Source organism: Pseudophryne corroboree, chromosome 5, assembly GCF_028390025.1.
Source record: "Pseudophryne corroboree isolate aPseCor3 chromosome 5, aPseCor3.hap2, whole genome shotgun sequence".
NCBI classification, from domain to species: domain Eukaryota; kingdom Metazoa; phylum Chordata; class Amphibia; order Anura; family Myobatrachidae; genus Pseudophryne; species Pseudophryne corroboree.
Window position 1 is genome coordinate 775,566,450 of NC_086448.1, and position 21,894 is coordinate 775,588,343.

The following is a 21,894-nucleotide window of genomic DNA, read 5'->3' on the forward strand; positions in this document are numbered from 1 at the left end:
CTCTATAGAATTTACTATATATATTTATCAAGAGGCTCATAACATGCATTCTCTAATTGTAACAGCAGATAAGAACCACTTGGCAGCTCAGTTAGTCTGCCCATGTACACACTAGGTGCTACGTTTTTGTTGGGAGACAACCTACCAGGAAACTGGAATACCCATGGAAGAGCATTATGTATAAATTCCACACACTGAAGTCCATGGTGGGAATTGAACCTATGACCTTAGAGCCTCAGGGATGCAAGGCAGCAACACTAACCATTACACCATCTGTACTGTGATAACTATGCCCACACTTAAGCATGGGCCACTGCCACTGCATTCTGCCGGTGGGCCTTTCATTCCCTAGTCCAACACTGGGGAGGCTCATTACATTATATACTATAAAGGGGAACATGAGGAGAATATACAAACTCCACACAGTTAGGACCATGGTGGGAATCAGTGCTGTGAGGCAGTAATGATAACCATTTCATTATCCACACCGCCATACTGTATATGTATGTTTGAATATATATAAGCAGTTTGTGTGTGTGTGTGTGTGTGTGTGTGTGTGTGTATGTGTGTGTGTATATATATATATATAGTATATATATATATACTTTATCATACTGCATTACATTCAACATAATTTGCATATGCAAATTAGTTTACCCATAATGCATTGTGATTTTAAATGATACAATGCTTGCACTTTATTTATGCGTAATTGACATACAGAAATCAAGAAATATTGATTAGCATATAGTAAGCATTATAAATGAATAAAGTATATATATATTGTATATATAAAAAACAATTTAGAAAAAGGGACCAAACTCTCCATAACCCTTAATGTTCATGATATAAAGTGACATATAAGGAGACTGAAAACCGTTATCATGTTGGGGAGGGTGTGTGGCTGTTAAGATGAACATCTGCCATCATACTCCACCATCAGGTGATGGCTCCAAGTCCCCCTCCCTACATTTTTTTTTGTTTGTTTTAAATCTTCCCTTTGGAAGATTTTTTTTTGTTTTAAATCTTCCCTTTGGAAGACCAGGGTTGGGGAAAAAATAATAAATCGTAAAAAAATGAAAATGCGTTTCTCACTTAAACAGCTTTTACTTTTATTAGGGTGTTCATTCAGTGTTGCTACATATTGCTTTATTGGCTCAGAGTCCATGAGGGGAGACATTGCATTCTATACAGGAGGCCGGGTTAGGGTTGGACTTGCCCTCAGGTGTACAGGGGAAACCCGCAGTGGGGCCCACCCTAGACTCTTGGGATCAGGTTCCAGACTGTGAACTTACATTATACATATGTTACATTATACTGCAGATGACTATGGTGTATTTTCTACTATACTATATAGCAGTGGTTCTCACACTGTGTGCATGGCACCCTGGGGTGTCTTGGGACACTTGCAGGGGTGCCTTGGATTAGTGGTCCATGACCAATTAAAATTATTTATGGTCAATGTCATAGGCAAACCAGTGCTGGTGGCTGTCAATCATAAAATATGTGGACAAACAGAAGCAAATCTTGTCCTTCACCACACATTGGAACCTGAGGATGACATATAAACACAATTTACTTAATGTAATATTTCTGTCTACATTTCTCAATAAGAAACTTTTGGCCAAGGGGTGCCGTAAATTTTTAAAAAAATTCTAATACTCTAGGGCGCCGGGATTCAAAAAAGTTTGTGAACCACTGCTCTATAGAATTTACTATATATATTTATCAAGAGGCTCATAACATGCATTCTCTAATTGTAACAGCAGATAAGAAGCACGTGGCTGCTCAGTTAGTCTGCCCATGTACACACTAGGTGCTACGTTTTTGTTGGGAGACAACCTACCAGGAAACTGGAATACCCATGGAAGAGCATTATGTATAAATTCCACACATTGAGGTCCATGGTGGGAATTGAACCTATGACCTTAGTGCCTCAGGGACGCAAGGCAGCAACACTAACCATTACACCATCTGTACTGTGATAACTATGCCCACACTTAAGCATGGGCCACTGCCACTGCATTCTGCCGGTGGGCCTTTCATTCCCTAGTCCAACACTGGGGAGGCTCATTACATTATATACTATAAAGGGGAACATGAGGAGAATATACAAACTCCACACAGTTAGGACCATGGTGGGAATCAGTGCTGTGAGGCAGTAATGATAACCATTTCATTATCCACACCGCCATACTGTATATGTATGTTTGAATATATATAAGCAGTTTGTGTGTGTGTGTGTGTGTGTGTGTGTGTGTGTGTGTATATATATATAGAAATATATATATATACATGTATATATATATATATATATGTATAATATATATATGTATATATATATACTTTATCATACTGCATTACATTCAACATAATTTGCATATGCAAATTAGTTTACCCATAATGCATTGTGATTGTAAATGATACAATGCTTGCACTTTATTTATGCGTAATTGACATACAGAAATCAAGAAATATTGATTAGCATATAGTAAGCATTATAAATGAATAAAGTATATATATTGTATATATAAAAAACAATTTAGAAAAAGGGACCAAACTCTCCATAACCCTTAATGTTCATGATATAAAGTGACATATAAGGAGACTGAAAACCATTATCATATTGGGGAGAGTGTGTGGCTGTTAAGATGAACATCTGCCATCGCTTCTCGGCCTTTTGGCTAAGATCAAGTGTAGTACCTGCTCGAGGGAAACACAGGGTGGAGTATCTGTTTTTACACTAGGAGCGTGAGAGGTTCCTAGATGTGGAATGGAGAAACACCTTGTGGAGTACCATGCCGGGGTGTGGCAATGCCTCTGGTCAAGAGGGGAGATAAACTGGGCTTAGTATCCACCGTCCTTCTAAGGGGATGAAATAGGGCCCCTTGCGTGGAGTGGAGAACGGCCTGGTCTAGTATCTTCTCTTGTACTGGGGGTAGACCCTGGCACAGAGTGGGTATGAAACTTGGTCTGGCTGAGAGGTCGGGAGCAGCTAGAAGCTCGAGGTGTTTCGTGCCCCTGGAACTGGAAGGGACAGGGGTGCCGGAAATGCACTGGGGTTTCGAGCCACCTTTGCACTAAGGCACTTTAGCACTTAATACTTCAACCCTTCCTGTCTGCACCCACTTCCTTTGCCCTGGCCTTTTGGCCAGGGTAAGGAAAATTTTTTATACCCCCCGGCCTTCTGGCTGGGGCTTATTTATTTATTTATTTATGCCCACTCACGTGTTTTGCACTTGTGCACAGCACTAGCACTTTTTATGTTTTTTGTAGTGTGTCACGTCACGGTTTTGTTGGGGTTAAGGTGAGACCCTTATGGGCCACCCTCTCTCCTAAGTTGCTGAGGCCCTCTCCTTTTGGGGAGGGCCAGAGGCTGATATCGGTCCCCAGGGGGAAGCTTCGGCCAACCCTGGGGACACACGAGGGTCCCTCCGCGCTTCGGCAAGGGGGGACCCACAGTCCCTTTTTTCCCTCAGTAGGCCTCCGGGCTCTGAGGGTTAGGGGAGTAACGGGGCCCTTCTCCTTTCGGAGAGGGTCCAAGAACCTTCGCCCCCAGCACGTTTGGTCACAGACACTGGGTGATGAAGTCACGCACCTCGGGCTTCGATAAAAAAAAAAAAAAAAAAAAAATCTGCCATCATACGCCACCATCAGGTGATGGCTCCAAGTCCCCCTCCCTACCTTTTTTTTGTTTGTTTTAAATCTTTCCTTTGGAAGATTTTTTTTTGTTTTAAATCTTCCCTTTGGAAGACCAGGGTTGGGGAAAAAATAATAAATCGTAAAAAAATGAAAATGCGTTTCTCACTTAAACAGCTTTTACTTTTATTAGGGTGTTCATTCAGTGTTGCTACATATTGCTTTATTGGCTCAGAGTCCATGAGAGGAGACATTGCATTCTATACAGGAGGCCGGGTTAGGGTTGGACTTGCCCTCAGGTGTACAGGGGAAACCCGCAGTGGGGCCCACCCTAGACTCTTGGGATCAGGTTCCAGACTGTGAACTTACATTATACATATGTTACATTATACTGCAGATGACTATGGTGTATTTTCTACTATACTATATAGCAGTGGTTCTCACACTGTGTGCATGGCACCCTGGGGTGTCTTGGGACACTTGCAGGGGTGCCTTGGATTAGTGGTCCATGACCAATTAAAATTATTTATGGTCAATGTCATAGGCAAACCAGTGCTGGTGGCTGTCAATCATAAAATATGTGGACAAACAGAAGCAAATCTTGTCCTTCACCACACATTGGAACCTGAGGATGACATATAAACACAATTTACTTAATGTAATATTTCTGTCTACATTTCTCAATAAGAAACTTTTGGCCAAGGGATGCCGTAAAAATTTTTAAAAATTCTAATACTCTAGGGCGCCGGGATTCAAAAAAGTTTGTGAACCACTGCTCTATAGAATTTACTATATATATTTATCAAGAGGCTCATAACATGCATTCTCTAATTGTAACAGCAGATAAGAACCACTTGGCAGCTCAGTTAGTCTGCCCATGTACACACTAGGTGCTACGTTTTTGTTGGGAGACAACCTACCAGGAAACTGGAATACCCATGGAAGAGCATTATGTATAAATTCCACACACTGAGGTCCATGGTGGGAATTGAACCTATGACCTTACTGCATTCTGCCGGTGGGCCTTTCATTCCCTAGTCCAACACTGGGGAGGCTCATTACATTATATACTATAAAGGGGAACATGAGGAGAATATACAAACTCCACACAGTTAGGACCATGGTGGGAATCAGTGCTGTGAGGCAGTAATGATAACCATTTCATTATCCACACCGCCATACTGTATATGTATGTTTGAATATATATAAGCAGTTTGTGTGTGTGTGTGTGTGTGTGTGTGTGTGTGTATGTGTGTGTGTATATATATATATATAGTATATATATATACTTTATCATACTGCATTACATTCAACATAATTTGCATATGCAAATTAGTTTACCCATAATGCATTGTGATTTTAAATGATACAATGCTTGCACTTTATTTATGCGTAATTGACATACAGAAATCAAGAAATATTGATTAGCATATAGTAAGCATTATAAATGAATAAAGTATATATATATTGTATATATAAAAAACAATTTAGAAAAAGGGACCAAACTCTCCATAACCCTTAATGTTCATGATATAAAGTGACATATAAGGAGACTGAAAACCATTATCATATTGGGGAGGGTGTGTGGCTGTTAAGATGAACATTTGCCATCATACTCCACCATCAGGTGATGGCTCCAAGTCCCCCTCCCTACCTTTTTTTTTGTTTGTTTTAAATCTTCCCTTTGGAAGATTTTTTTTTGTTTTAAATCTTCCCTTTGGAAGACCAGGGTTGGGGAAAAAATAATAAATCGTAAAAAAATGAAAATGCGTTTCTCACTTAAACAGCTTTTACTTTTATTAGGGTGTTCATTCAGTGTTGCTACATATTGCTTTATTGGCTCAGAGTCCATGAGGGGAGACATTGCATTCTATACAGGAGGCCGGGTTAGGGTTGGACTTGCCCTCAGGTGTACAGGGGAAACCCGCAGTGGGGCCCACCCTAGACTCTTGGGATCAGGTTCCAGACTGTGAACTTACATTATACATATGTTACATTATACTGCAGATGACTATGGTGTATTTTCTACTATACTATATAGCAGTGGTTCTCACACTGTGTGCATGGCACCCTGGGGTGTCTTGGGACACTTGCAGGGGTGCCTTGGATTAGTGGTCCATGACCAATTAAAATTATTTATGGTCAATGTCATAGGCAAACCAGTGCTGGTGGCTGTCAATCATAAAATATGTGGACAAACAGAAGCAAGTCTTGTCCTTCACCACACATTGGAACCTGAGGATGACATATAAACACAATTTACTTAATGTAATATTTCTGTCTACATTTCTCAATAAGAAACTTTTGGCCAAGGGGTGCCGTAAATTTTTTTAAAAATTCTAATACTCTAGGGCGCCGGGATTCAAAAAAGTTTGTGAACCACTGCTCTATAGAATTTACTATATATATTTATCAAGAGGCTCATAACATGCATTCTCTAATTGTAACAGCAGATAAGAAGCACTTGGTGGCTCAGTTAGTCTGCCCATGTACACACTAGGTGCTACGTTTTTGTTGGGAGACAACCTACCAGGAAACTGGAATACCCATGGAAGAGCATTATGTATAAATTCCACACATTGAGGTCCATGGTGGGAATTGAACCTATGACCTTGGTGCCTCAGGGATGCAAGGCAGCAACACTAACCATTACACCATCTGTACTGTGATAACTATGCCCACACTTAAGCATGGGCCACTGCCACTGCATTCTGCCGGTGGGCCTTTCATTCCCTAGTCCAACACTGGGGAGGCTCATTACATTATATACTATAAAGGGGAACATGAGGAGAATATACAAACTCCACACAGTTAGGACCATGGTGGGAATCAGTGCTGTGAGGCAGTAATGATAACCATTTCATTATCCACACCGCCATACTGTATATGTATGTTTGAATATATATAAGCAGTTTGTGTGTGTGTGTGTGTGTGTGTGTGTATATATATATATATAGAAATATATATATACATGTATATATATATATATATGTATAATATATATATGTATATATATACTTTATCATACTGCATTACATTCAACATAATTTGCATATGCAAATTAGTTTACCCATAATGCATTGTGATTTTAAATGATACAATGCTTGCACTTTATTTATGCGTAATTGACATACAGAAATCAAGAAATATTGATTAGCATATAGTAAGCATTATAAATGACTAAAGTATATATATATTGTATATATAAAAACAATTTAGAAAAAGGGACCAAACTCTCCATAACCCTTAATGTTCATGATATAAAGTGACATATAAGGAGACTGAAAACCATTATCATATTGGGGAGGGTGTGTGGCTGTTAAGATGAACATCTGCCATCATACTCCACCATCAGGTGATAGCTCCAAGTCCCCCTCCCTACCTTTTTTTTTGTTTGTTTTAAATCTTCCCTTTGGAAGATTTTTTTTTGTTTTAAATCTTCCCTTTGGAAGACCAGGGTTGGGGAAAAAATAATAAATCGTAAAAAAATGAAAATGCGTTTCTCACTTAAACAGCTTTTACTTTTATTAGGGTGTTCATTCAGTGTTGCTACATATTGCTTTATTGGCTCAGAGTCCATGAGGGGAGACATTGCATTCTATACAGGAGGCCGGGTTAGGGTTGGACTTGCCCTCAGGTGTACAGGGGAAACCCGCAGTGGGGCCCACCCTAGACTCTTGGGATCAGGTTCCAGACTGTGAACTTACATTATACATATGTTACATTATACTGCAGATGACTATGGTGTATTTTCTACTATACTATATAGCAGTGGTTCTCACACTGTGTGCATGGCACCCTGGGGTGTCTTGGGACACTTGCAGGGGTGCCTTGGATTAGTGGTCCATGACCAATTAAAATTATTTATGGTCAATGTCATAGGCAAACCAGTGCTGGTGGCTGTCAATCATAAAATATGTGGACAAACAGAAGCAAATCTTGTCCTTCACCACACATTGGAACCTGAGGATGACATATAAACACAATTTACTTAATGTAATATTTCTGTCTACATTTCTCAATAAGAAACTTTTGGCCAAGGGGTGCCGTAAATTTTTTTAAAAATTCTAATACTCTAGGGCGCCGGGATTCAAAAAAGTTTGTGAACCACTGCTCTATAGAATTTACTATATATATTTATCAAGAGGCTCATAACATGCATTCTCTAATTGTAACAGCAGATAAGAAGCACTTGGCGGCTCAGTTAGTCTGCCCATGTACACACTAGGTGCTACGTTTTTGTTGGGAGACAACCTACCAGGAAACTGGAATACCCATGGAAGAGCATTATGTATAAATTCCACACATTGAGGTCCATGGTGGGAATTGAACCTATGACCTTAGTGCCTCAGGGATGCAAGGCAGCAACACTAACCATTACACCATCTGTACTGTGATAACTATGCCCACACTTAAGCATGGGCCACTGCCACTGCATTCTGCCGGTGGGCCTTTCATTCCCTAGTCCAACACTGGGGAGGCTCATTACATTATATACTATAAAGGGGAACATGAGGAGAATATACAAACTCCACACAGTTAGGACCATGGTGGGAATCAGTGCTGTGAGGCAGTAATGATAACCATTTCATTATCCACACCGCCATACTGTATATGTATGTTTGAATATATATAAGCAGTTTGTGTGTGTGTGTGTGTGTGTGTGTGTGTGTGTGTGTGTGTGTGTGTGTGTATATATATATATATAGAAATATATATATACACATGTATATATATATATATATATATATGTATAATATATATATGTATATATATACTTTATCATACTGCATTACATTCAACATAATTTGCATATGCAAATTAGTTTACCCATAATGCATTGTGATTTTAAATGATACAATGCTTGCACTTTATTTATGCGTAATTGACATACAGAAATCAAGAAATATTGATTAGCATATAGTAAGCATTATAAATGAATAAAGTATATATATATTGTATATATAAAAAACAATTTAGAAAAAGGGACCAAACTCTCCATAACCCTTAATGTTCATGATATAAAGTGACATATAAGGAGACTGAAAACCGTTATCATGTTGGGGAGGGTGTGTGGCTGTTAAGATGAACATCTGCCATCATACTCCACCATCAGGTGATGGCTCCGAGTCCCCCTCCCTACCTTTTTTTTTGTTTGTTTTAAATCTTTCCTTTAGAAGATTTTTTTTTGTTTTAAATCTTCCCTTTGGAAGACCGGGGTTGGGGAAAAAATAATAAATCGTAAAAAAATGAAAATGCGTTTCTCACTTAAACAGCTTTTACTTTTATTAGGGTGTTCATTCAGTGTTGCTACATATTGCTTTATTGGCTCAGAGTCCATGAGAGGAGACATTGCATTCTATACAGGAGGCCGGGTTAGGGTTGGACTTGCCCTCAGGTGTACAGGGGAAACCCGCAGTGGGGCCCACCCTAGACTCTTGGGATCAGGTTCCAGACTGTGAACTTACATTATACATATGTTACATTATACTGCAGATGACTATGGTGTATTTTCTACTATACTATATAGCAGTGGTTCTCACACTGTGTGCATGGCACCCTGGGGTGTCTTGGGACACTTGCAGGGGTGCCTTGGATTAGTGGTCCATGACCAATTAAAATTATTTATGGTCAATGTCATAGGCAAACCAGTGCTGGTGGCTGTCAATCATAAAATATGTGGACAAACAGAAGCAAATCTTGTCCTTCACCACACATTGGAACCTGAGGATGACATATAAACACAATTTACTTAATGTAATATTTCTGTCTACATTTCTCAATAAGAAACTTTTGGCCAAGGGGTGCCGTAAATTTTTTTAAAAATTCTAATACTCTAGGGCGCCGGGATTCAAAAAAGTTTGTGAACCACTGCTCTATAGAATTTACTATATATATTTATCAAGAGGCTCATAACATGCATTCTCTAATTGTAACAGCAGATAAGAAGCACTTGGCGGCTCAGTTAGTCTGCCCATGTACACACTAGGTGCTACGTTTTTGTTGGGAGACAACCTACCAGGAAACTGGAATACCCATGGAAGAGCATTATGTATAAATTCCACACATTGAGGTCCATGGTGGGAATTGAACCTATGACCTTAGTGCCTCAGGGATGCAAGGCAGCAACACTAACCATTACACCATCTGTACTGTGATAACTATGCCCACACTTAAGCATGGGCCACTGCCACTGCATTCTGCCGGTGGGCCTTTCATTCCCTAGTCCAACACTGGGGAGGCTCATTACATTATATACTATAAAGGGGAACATGAGGAGAATATACAAACTCCACACAGTTAGGACCATGGTGGGAATCAGTGCTGTGAGGCAGTAATGATAACCATTTCATTATCCACACCGCCATACTGTATATGTATGTTTGAATATATATAAGCAGTTTGTGTGTGTGTGTGTGTGTGTGTGTGTGTGTGTGTGTGTGTATATATATATATATATAGAAATATATATATACATGTATATATATATATATATATATATATATATATATATGTATAATATATATATGTATATATATACTTTATCATACTGCATTACATTCAACATAATTTGCATATGCAAATTAGTTTACCCATAATGCATTGTGATTTTAAATGATACAATGCTTGCACTTTATTTATGCGTAATTGACATACAGAAATCAAGAAATATTGATTAGCATATAGTAAGCATTATAAATGAATAAAGTATATATATATTGTATATATAAAAAATAATTTAGAAAAAGGGACCAAACTCTCCATAACCCTTAATGTTCATGATATAAAGTGACATATAAGGAGACTGAAAACCATTATTTTATTGGGGAGGGTGTGTGGCTGTTAAGATGAACATCTGCCATCATACTCCACCATCAGGTGATGGCTCCAAGTCCCCCTCCCTACCTTTTTTTTTGTTTGTTTTAAATCTTTCCTTTGGAAGATTTTTTTTTGTTTTAAATCTTCCCTTTGGAAGACCGGGGTTGGGGAAAAAATAATAAATCGTAAAAAAATGAAAATGCGTTTCTCACTTAAACAGCTTTTACTTTTATTAGGGTGTTCATTCAGTGTTGCTACATATTGCTTTATTGGCTCAGAGTCCATGAGAGGAGACATTGCATTCTATACAGGAGGCCGGGTTAGGGTTGGACTTGCCCTCAGGTGTACAGGGGAAACCCGCAGTGGGGCCCACCCTAGACTCTTGGGATCAGGTTCCAGACTGTGAACTTACATTATACATATGTTACATTATACTGCAGATGACTATGGTGTATTTTCTACTATACTATATAGCAGTGGTTCTCACACTGTGTGCATGGCACCCTGGGGTGTCTTGGGACACTTGCAGGGGTGCCTTGGATTAGTGGTCCATGACCAATTAAAATTATTTATGGTCAATGTCATAGGCAAACCAGTGCTGGTGGCTGTCAATCATAAAATATGTGGACAAACAGAAGCAAATCTTGTCCTTCACCACACATTGGAACCTGAGGATGACATATAAACACAATTTACTTAATGTAATATTTCTGTCTACATTTCTCAATAAGAAACTTTTGGCCAAGGGGTGCCGTAAATTTTTTTAAAAATTCTAATACTCTAGGGCGCCGGGATTCAAAAAAGTTTGTGAACCACTGCTCTATAGAATTTACTATATATATTTATCAAGAGGCTCATAACATGCATTCTCTAATTGTAACAGCAGATAAGAAGCACTTGGCGGCTCAGTTAGTCTGCCCATGTACACACTAGGTGCTACGTTTTTGTTGGGAGACAACCTACCAGGAAACTGGAATACCCATGGAAGAGCATTATGTATAAATTCCACACATTGAGGTCCATGGTGGGAATTGAACCTATGACCTTAGTGCCTCAGGGATGCAAGGCAGCAACACTAACCATTACACCATCTGTACTGTGATAACTATGCCCACACTTAAGCATGGGCCACTGCCACTGCATTCTGCCGGTGGGCCTTTCATTCCCTAGTCCAACACTGGGGAGGCTCATTACATTATATACTATAAAGGGGAACATGAGGAGAATATACAAACTCCACACAGTTAGGACCATGGTGGGAATCAGTGCTGTGAGGCAGTAATGATAACCATTTCATTATCCACTCCGCCATACTGTATATGTATGTTTGAATATATATAAGCAGTTTGTGTGTGTGTGTGTGTGTGTGTGTGTGTGTGTGTATATATATATATATAGAAATATATATATACATGTATATATATATATATATATATGTATAATATATATATGTATATATATACTTTATCATACTGCATTACATTCAACATAATTTGCATATGCAAATTAGTTTACCCATAATGCATTGTGATTGTAAATGATACAATGCTTGCACTTTATTTATGCGTAATTGACATACAGAAATCAAGAAATATTGATTAGCATATAGTAAGCATTATAAATGAATAAAGTATATATATATTGTATATATAAAAAACAATTTAGAAAAAGGGACCAAACTCTCCATAACCCTTAATGTTCATGATATAAAGTGACATATAAGGAGACTGAAAACCATTATCATATTGGGGAGGGTGTGTGGCTGTTAAGATGAACATCTGCCATCATACTCCAACATCGCTTCTCGGCCTTTTGGCTAAGATCAAGTGTAGTATCTGTTCTTATCAGTTCACGCTGACTGACGGTGCTACCTTGTTTCTTGGACCGACAATTGTCCTTCTCAGGGCTAAGCTGCACCCGGGCCGAGAAGCCAGAAAAATCGAAAGTCGAGACTGCGAGGAGAAGGAGAAGATCGCTTGAAGAGGGTGAAGATTTGCATCGCTCCCCAGCTACAGCAGAGGGTTAGACTTGTTTGCTCTGCCCTCTGGAGAAGATACCCCCCTCCGCCAGCAAGACTGCGTGGAGAAAAGGGACTTCGCCGGAGAAGCTCTGCAGCGCCCCCTACCTGCACTGGAGGGCTAGACTTGCTGGCTCTGCCCTCTGAAGCGACCGACCGCCTCTCCTCCTCTCGACGACAGCGCTGATCCTCCGCCCCGCCTTCTACGCCAAAAGGATCTGTGAGTATGGCCACCGCTGCCCCAGCCGCCGCTGTTCCAGCCCCCGCTGCTCCAGCCCCAGCTGCTCCAGCCTCTGCCTCCACTCCGGCCACCCTCGCCAAGAAGAGCCAGGCCAAGACGGCGAAAAAAACCGCCAAAGCCCCCACCGGATCGGCCGCACCCAGCGCCACAACCCCTGCAGCAACACCGCCAGTGGCACCCACCCAGGGGAGCACCAAAGACAAACCGTCCCTGGAGCCCTGGATGAGATTCACCGTGGTGATGAAGTTGAAGGAGGTGGATGGACGGATGCCGGACATGACAGTGGAGACCTTTGGGAAGAAGATGATCCTGGACCAGGGCTTCTCGACCGCTGAAACCCTCAGCATACAGAATTACCTGAAGGGGATCTTCTACGTCACCTTCGCCTCCCTTGCCATCTGCAAGAGGTACTGGGAGGCAGTGAAATCGGCGAGACCCGAATCCCCTTTCTCCCGCTTTGTGGGCAATTGCCCTATTCAAAGAGAGGAAAGGCGGGTGACGGTTTCAATGAGGAACCCACACACGCCCATCAAGGACATCGTCACCTTCCTCAGCCGGTTCTGCACCGTCAAGAAGGACCCCACAAGGGTTCTGGATGGGAACAGCTTCTGGACTGGAAAGTGGGCGGTGATCGTCGTCCTGCAGAAGGACACCTCGTGCCCAGAAGGAGTCAAGCACCTCCCCCAGTGCTTCTCCCTGGGGGGATCCCAAGGACTTCTCCACTACGCCGACCAGCCGCGCAACTGCAGGAAGTGCGGCGGGACGGGCCACGTGATGAAGGACTGCAAGGTCCCGGCATGCAAGAATTGCCACATGGCCAGCCATGAGACAAAAGACTGCCCCACGAGGAAAACCTGCAACCTGTGCGGCAAAGTGGACCACGTCTACAGGGACTGCCCGAGTAGGTCGAGAACCTACTCAGCCGTGGTGACCGGACGTGCAAACCCTGCCCTCAAGCTGCTGCCCTCTGCTACGCAGAAGGAAAAGAAACCGCAGGAGGGTAAGAAACCTAACCCCACCCCTGTCCCATCCTCCCTCACCACCTCCCTCCCCATCTCCACCAGCCCACCCCCTGTGACAGTGACCCCCACCCCTACCACTGTTGCAACCCTCCCTGACCCCTCCTCCGACTCTCCTACCCAGCCCATTGTCTCTCCCAACCCAGCCACCCCTGACCCCCCTGACCTTTCTTCCCAGGAGGATTTCCCCTCCCTCCCCCCCCCCCTCTTACTCCAACTGCAGGTGCTGAGAAGACACGGAACTACAAGAGGAAGGAGCTCGACAGCCCGTCTGCGGACTCCGAGTCCTCTAAGAAACTGGCGGTCGAGCTGACCCCACTGGAAGAAGAAATAGAGGCGCTGGCGGAGGCAATCACCATGGAGGAGGAGCTGGAGGCCAACGTCGCCTTACTCGACCAGATATTGGGAGACAACTCACCGCTACCCGAACAGGGGACCCTGGCATCCGATGCCGAGGAAGCCCCGCCCGACGGAGTGGTAACGTAAATGTAGAACTGTTGCCTAACCTCTCTTTTTTCCCCAACTAATGGCGTCATTTTCAATTTTCACCATTAATGTGAGGAGTATTAAGGATAAGCTTAGAAGACAGTCTGTGTTTACTTTCCTAGATAGTCAGAAATGTGATGTGTACATGTTGCAGGAATGCTCTCTTCCTTTCTCCAGGTCCTACAAACATCTGGGCAGGCAGTGGTCTCACGGCGCCTCCTATTGGTCCGGTGGGGGTGAGTGTAAGTCTGCAGGGGTCGCCATTCTTATCAGGGGGAGCCTCTTCACGCTAGATTCTGTTCAGGAGCTCGTCTGCGGCAGATTGCTTATCGTAGACGGTTCCTGGGCAGGTGAGCCTATTAGGCTTATCTGCGTGTACGCCCCCCCTTCCAAGAATGAGCGCTTGGAGCTTTTCCAGACCCTGCGACCGCAGCTCGCAACCACTAGGGCGGTAGTGATGGCAGGAGACTTCAACTGCACCATGGAAGAGGATGGACGCAGCACCAGCAACTCTACAAAGCTTGATGTGACGTCCCACGAGGAAAACCTGCAACCTGTGCGGCAAAGTGGACCACGTCTACAGGGACTGCCCGAGTAGGTCGAGAACCTACTCAGCCGTGGTGACCGGACGTGCAAACCCTGCCCTCAAGCTGCTGCCCTCTGCTACGCAGAAGGAAAAGAAACCGCAGGAGGGTAAGAAACCTAACCCCACCCCTGTCCCATCCTCCCTCACCACCTCCCTCCCCATCTCCACCAGCCCACCCCCTGTGACAGTGACCCCCACCCCTACCACTGTTGCAACCCTCCCTGACCCCTCCTCCGACTCTCCTACCCTGCCCATTGTCTCTCCCAACCCAGCCACCCCTGACCCCCCTGACCTTTCTTCCCAGGAGGATTTCCCCTCCCTCCCCCCCCCTCTTACTCCAACTGCAGGTGCTGAGAAGACACGGAACTACAAGAGGAAGGAGCTCGACAGCCCGTCTGCGGACTCCGAGTCCTCTAAGAAACTGGCGGTCGAGCTGACCCCACTGGAAGAAGAAATAGAGGCGCTGGCGGAGGCAATCACCATGGAGGAGGAGCTGGAGGCCAACGTCGCCTTACTCGACCAGATATTGGGAGACAACTCACCGCTACCCGAACAGGGGACCCTGGCATCCGATGCCGAGGAAGCCCCGCCCGACGGAGTGGTAACGTAAATGTAGAACTGTTGCCTAACCTCTCTTTTTTCCCCAACTAATGGCGTCATTTTCAATTTTCACCATTAATGTGAGGAGTATTAAGGATAAGCTTAGAAGACAGTCTGTGTTTACTTTCCTAGATAGTCAGAAATGTGATGTGTACATGTTGCAGGAATGCTCTCTTCCTTTCTCCAGGTCCTACAAACATCTGGGCAGGCAGTGGTCTCACGGCGCCTCCTATTGGTCCGGTGGGGGTGAGTGTAAGTCTGCAGGGGTCGCCATTCTTATCAGGGGGAGCCTCTTCACGCTAGATTCTGTTCAGGAGCTCGTCTGCGGCAGATTGCTTATCGTAGACGGTTCCTGGGCAGGTGAGCCTATTAGGCTTATCTGCGTGTACGCCCCCCCTTCCAAGAATGAGCGCTTGGAGCTTTTCCAGACCCTGCGACCGCAGCTCGCAACCACTAGGGCGGTAGTGATGGCAGGAGACTTCAACTGCACCATGGAAGAGGATGGACGCAGCACCAGCAACTCTACAAAGCTTGATGTGACGTCTAAACTGCTCATAGAAATGGTGACCGAAGCATCACTGCGGGACGCTATGGGCTCCATGGGGTCCGGCTCCGTGAACTATACATGGAGCCGCCCCGATGGCTCTGTGCGTTCCCGCATTGACTTTGTGTTTACCTCTAGAACAGTGAAGCAGACCAGGCATTCTATGGTCCCCTGCTTCTTCTCAGACCACAGGGCCATTCTCTTCCAAGGAGTCCTGGGCAGCGGTTTTTCACCTGGCCCAGGCTCCTGGAAGTTGAATTGCGCCCTACTGGAAAGAGAGGATGTGCTGGCGGAGCTGAAGGATGCCTACATCACATGGAAAAATGACAAATGTTATTTTGATTGTATGAGTGACTGGTGGGAATATGCTAAGGCTAACATTCGCAGTTTCTTTCAGGTTAAAGGGAGACAACAGGCGTGCGACCGGAAGAGGAACTTCAAGAGGCTGCAAAGACACCTGCAGTCCCTGCTGGACCTCCAACGGTGCGGCTGGGACGTGAGAGACGAGCTGGATGAGACCAAAGGGGGCCTGAAAAGGCACTTTGAGGAGGAATCCAGACGTATCGTCTTCCGTTCCAAGGTGGAGAACCTGGAGAAGGATGAGAAATGTAATTCTTTCTTTTTCAGGAAACTCCACTCTGGCCACACGCCCCTGACTGAGCTGCGAGATGAGACCGGCATCCCCAGACAGGGGAAGGAGGGCGTGATGAAAGTCGTCAGAGACTACTACAGCGACCTCTACTCCCCTAAGACTACAGACAGCGAGGAGGCTGATAAGTTCCTGTCAGGTATCACTAACACAATTGATCCTGCAGGTAAAGCCGCCCTGGATGCTCCCTTGGCGTTGGAGGAGTTGCACTCTGCCGCCAGATCCTTTAGGCAGGGCAGGACCCCGGGCAGTGATGGTCTCCCAGCAGAGCTCTATGTAGCGCTGTGGGACCTCATTGGACCGGACCTGCTCGAGCTGTATGGGGAGATGGTGGTGGAGGGCAAAATGCCCCCATCGCTGAGGGAGGGAATGATCACGATCTTGTATAAGCGTAAGGGGGAGAGATGTGAGCTGAAAAATTGGAGGCCCATCTCTCTCTTAAACGTGGACTACAAGATCCTCGCCAAGGTGCTCGCCAACAGGCTGAAGGCTGTCATCGGACAGATCATTCACCCGGACCAGACCTGCGCCATTCCTGGTCGCAGGATTGCAGACAGCCTCGCCCTCCTCAGAGACACGGTCCATTACATCAAGGATCGGAACGTTCACGCGGCCCTGGTCAGCCTTGACCAGGAGAAGGCCTTTGATCGTGTTTCACATGAGCTGATGGGCAGGGTTCTGCATAAATTTGGCCTCGGTAAAATGTTTTGTACGTATGTTAACCTGATGTACCTTGATATCCACAGCTCGGTGCTGGTGAACGGCTGGAAGACTGACCCCTTTAACATCTTGTCCGGGGTCAGACAAGGCTGCCCTCTTTCACCTCTTCTTTTTGTTTGTGTTATAGAGCTCATGGCTGTATGCATCAGACGGAATCCAGAGATCAGAGGGATCGCCGCACCGGGTCGTGACCGACGAGAGGCCAAGTGTTCGCTGTACATGGATGACGTCACTGTCTTCTGCGCAGACCAGCGTTCGGTGACAGCACTCGTCCAGACCTGCGAGAACTTCGGCCGAGCCTCAGGGGCTAAAGTCAACTGCGGGAAGTCAGAGGCTATGCTCTTCGGAAAGTGGCACCTGTCATCCTCTGCACCATTTCCTTTTGCCATCAAGCCCGACTTCATCAAGATCCTGGGAGTCTGGTTCGGCGGCGAGGGTGCAGCCCTGAGATGTTGGGACGAGAGACTGGCGACTGTTCGCCAAAAGATTGGACTGTGGAGCCTCAGAGATCTTACCATCGAGGGGAAATCACTTGTGCTGCGCAATGAGATTCTTCCCGTTCTGCAGTACACCGCGCAGGCCTGGCCACCCCTGGCAACCGTCTGCAGGGCCATCACGAGGGCAGTGTTTCACTTCATCTGGGGCTCCAAGATGGACAGAGTAAAGCGGTCAGTTATGTACAAGGAGCCCCTCAAGGGTGGAAAGGGTATTCCCGATATCCCCACCATGCTTCGAGCCTTCTTCGTGTGTAACTGCATCCGCAGGACAATGTACGAGAACTTGAACGATTCTGCAGGAAACTCCATGTCCCGTTTCTTCCTCCTGCCTCTTTGGAGGAACCTTGGCTGGGACAAATGGGACAGCTCCATCCCTTACAACTGGAACACCCCGTGGTTCTACCTGGACGTGTCCAAGTTCGTGAGGGAACACCAACTGGAGGGAGTTAAACCTGACTTATGGAAATTGAAGACCATCTACAAGCTCATCAGAGCTAAAGACGATCTGGAGCCGATTCCTGGGCTCCCTTCAGCGACTGCCAAACAGGTCTGGGAGAATGTGGCCTCCAAAAGGCTCACAAACAGACACAAAGACCTGTCGTGGATGGCCATCCAAGGGGGTTTGCCCCTCCGGTCATTCATGCACTCCCGGAACCTGTGCAGGTACAGACATTGCCCCAGGTGCATCATACATGAGGAAACATCTATGCACCTGTTTTGGGACTGTGCCTGGGCCCAGTTGTTGTTGGACGCCCTGGAAAACGAACTGAAAAACTCTGTGCCAAGGAACTGTCTCACGTACCATTCGGTACTCTACGGACTATTCCCTGGCACCCACACCGTTGGGGCGATCCAGGAAGCCTGGCGCCTTATGAACTGTGTTAAGGACGCTTCGTGGCTTGCCAGGAACCGCCTCATTCTGAGGAGGGAGAGGATGTCCATCCAGGACTGTTGCAGGCTGGTCCACAGCCTGCTCAGAGACTATTCCACCATGGACAGCCCTGAGGAAGAAGAGGACTAAAGCCCCCCTTTTTCTGCCCCTCTCCCCTTGTCCGAACCGAAAATGAGACTTTGGGACCGTGGCCCCTGCCCCCTCACTCACAATGTCTGTTGTTTTATTGATGTCTTCTATTTATTGCCCTTCCCCTTATATGTGTCTGTCTTTCAATAAAGCTTCGGGCTTGTGATTCACCCTCCCTCACCCCCTTACCCTCCACACCCATAGCCTTATTTACTGTTGTGTTATTGTATCGTTTAATTGCATAGTGCAGCCTGAGAACTACAGTGTAGGCTACAGGCCCGCGCCGTAGTTCTTCGACTGCACTATACAGTCTGCATCTGTGCTGTGTTTTGGCCTGTGCTGCGACACGGCACTTATGTTTGTCAATGTTACCGTCTGTTTTTTGCAACTTTATACCAATAAAGACGCTTTTTCAATCAAAAATCTGTTCTTATCAGTTCACGCTGACTGACGGTGCTACCTTGTTTCTTGGACCGACAATTGTCCTTCTCAGGGCTAAGCTGCACCCGGGCCGAGAAGCCAGAAAAATCGAAAGTCGAGACTGCGAGGAGAAGGAGAAGATCGCTTGAAGAGGGTGAAGATTTGCATCGCTCCCCAGCTACAGCAGAGGGTTAGACTTGTTTGCTCTGCCCTCTGGAGAAGATACCCCCCTCCGCCAGCAAGACTGCGTGGAGAAAAGGGACTTCGCCGGAGAAGCTCTGCAGCGCCCCCTACCTGCACTGGAGGGCTAGACTTGCTGGCTCTGCCCTCTGAAGCGACCGACCGCCTCTCCTCCTCTCGACGACAGCGCTGATCCTCCGCCCCGCCTTCTACGCCAAAAGGATCCGTGAGTATGGCCACCGCTGCCCCAGCCGCCGCTGTTCCAGCCCCCGCTGCTCCAGCCCCAGCTGCTCCAGCCTCTGCCTCCACTCCGGCCACCCTCGCCAAGAAGAGCCAGGCCAAGACGGCGAAAAAAACCGCCAAAGCCCCCACCGGATCAGCCGCACCCAGCGCCACAACCCCCGCAGCAACGCCGCCAGCGGCACCCACCCAGGTGAGCACCAAGGACAAACCGACCCTGGAGCCCTGGATGAGGCATACCGTAGTGATGAAGCTGAAGGAGGTGGACGGACGGATGCCGGACATGACGGTGGAGACCTTTGGGAAGAAGATGATCCTGGACCAGGGCTTCTCGACCGCTGAAACCCTCAGCATCCAGAACTACCTGAAGGGGATCTTCTACATCACCTTCGCCTCCCTTGCCATCTGCAAGAGGTACTGGGAGGCAGTGAAATCAGCGAGACCCGAATCCCCTTTCTCCCGCTTTGTGGGCAACTGCCCTATTTCACGAGAGGAAAGGCGGGTGACGGTCTCAATGCGGAACCCGCACACGCCCATCAAGGACATCGTCACCTTCCTCAGCCGCTTCTGCGCCGTCAAGAGAGACCCCACAAGGGTTCTGGACGGGAACGGATTCTGGACTGGAAAGTGGGCGGTGATCGTCGTCCTGCAGAAGGACACCTCGTGCCCAGAAGGAGTCAAGCACCTACCACAGTGCTTCTCCCTGGGGGGATCTCAAGGACTTCTTCACTACGCCGACCAGCCACGCAACTGCAGGAAGTGCGGCGGGACGGGCCACGTGATGAAGGACTGCAAGGTCCCGGCATGCAAGAATTGCCACATGGCCAGCCATGAGACAAAAGACTGCCCCACGAGGAAAACCTGCAACCTGTGCGGCAAAGTGGACCACGTCTACAGGGACTGCCCGAGTAGGGCGAGAACCTACTCAGCTGTGGTGACCGGACGTGCCAACCCTGCCCTCAAGCTGCTGCCCTCTGCTACGCAGAAGGAAAAGAAACCGCAGGAGGGTAAGAAACCTGCCAACCCCACCCCCCTACCATCCTCCCGCACCACCTCCCTCCCCACCTCCACCAGCCCACCCCCTGTGACAGTGACTCCCATCCCTACCACTGTCACAACCCTCCCTGACCCCCCCTCCGACTCTCCTACCCAGCCCATTGTCTCTCCCAACCCAGCCACCCCTGCCCCCCCTGACCTTTCTTCCCAGGAAGATTTCCCCCCCCTCCCCTCCCCTCCCCTCTTACTCCAACTGCAGGTGCTGAGAAAACGAGGAACTGCAAGAGGAAGGAGCTCGACAGCCCGTCTGCGGACTCCGAATCCTCTAAGAAACTGGCGGTCGAGCTGATCCCGCTGGAAGAAGAAATGGAGGAGCTGGCGGAGGCAATCAGCAGGGAGGAGGAGGAGGAGCTGGATGCCAACGCCGCCGCCTTACTCGACCAGATACTGGGAGTCAACTCGCCGCTACCCGAGCAGGGGAACCTGGCACCCGATGCCGAGGAAGCCCCGCCCGACGGAGTGGTAACGTAAATGTAGAACTGTTGCCTAACCTCTCTTTTTTCCCCAACTAATGGCGTCATTTTCTATTTTCACCATTAATGTGAGGAGTATTAAGGATAAGCTTAGAAGACAGTCTGTGTTTACTTTCCTAGATAGTCAGAAATGTGATGTGTACATGTTGCAGGAATGCTCTCTTCCTTTCTCCAAGTCCTACAAACATCTGGGCAGGCAGTGGTCTCACGGCGCCTCCTATTGGTCCGGTGGGGGCGAGTGTAAGTCTGCAGGGGTCGCCATACTTATTAGGGGGAGCCTCTTCACGCTAGATTCTGTTCAGGAGCTCGTCTGCGGCAGATTACTTGTCGTAGACGGCTCCTGGGCAGGTGAGCCTATCAGGCTTATCTGCGTGTACGCCCCCCCTTTCAAGAATGAGCGTTTGGAGCTTTTCCAGACCCTGCGACCGCAGCTCGCAACCACTAGGGCGGTAGTGATGGCAGGAGACTTCAACTGCACCATGGAGGAGGATGGACGCAGCACCAGCAACTCTACCAAGCTTGATGTGACGTCTAAACTGCTCATAGAAATGGTGACCGAAGCATCACTGCGGGACGCTATGGGCTCCATGGGGTCCGGCTCCGTGAATTTTACATGGAGCCGCCCCGATGGCTCTGTGCGTTCCCGCATTGACTTTGTGTTTACCTCTAGAGCAGTGAAGCAGACGA

The 21,894-nt window shown here is 46.5% G+C and overlaps 2 pseudogenes; both read left to right on the forward strand.

Annotated features, from left to right (window-relative positions):
* Positions 1–2,664: 2,664 nt before the first annotated feature.
* LOC134931218 (U2 spliceosomal RNA) lies at positions 2,665–2,788 on the forward strand (annotated as a pseudogene).
* Positions 2,789–12,254: 9,466 nt separating this feature from the next.
* On the forward strand, positions 12,255–12,359 carry LOC134931201 (U2 spliceosomal RNA; annotated as a pseudogene).
* The last annotated feature ends 9,535 nt before the right edge of the window (positions 12,360–21,894 follow it).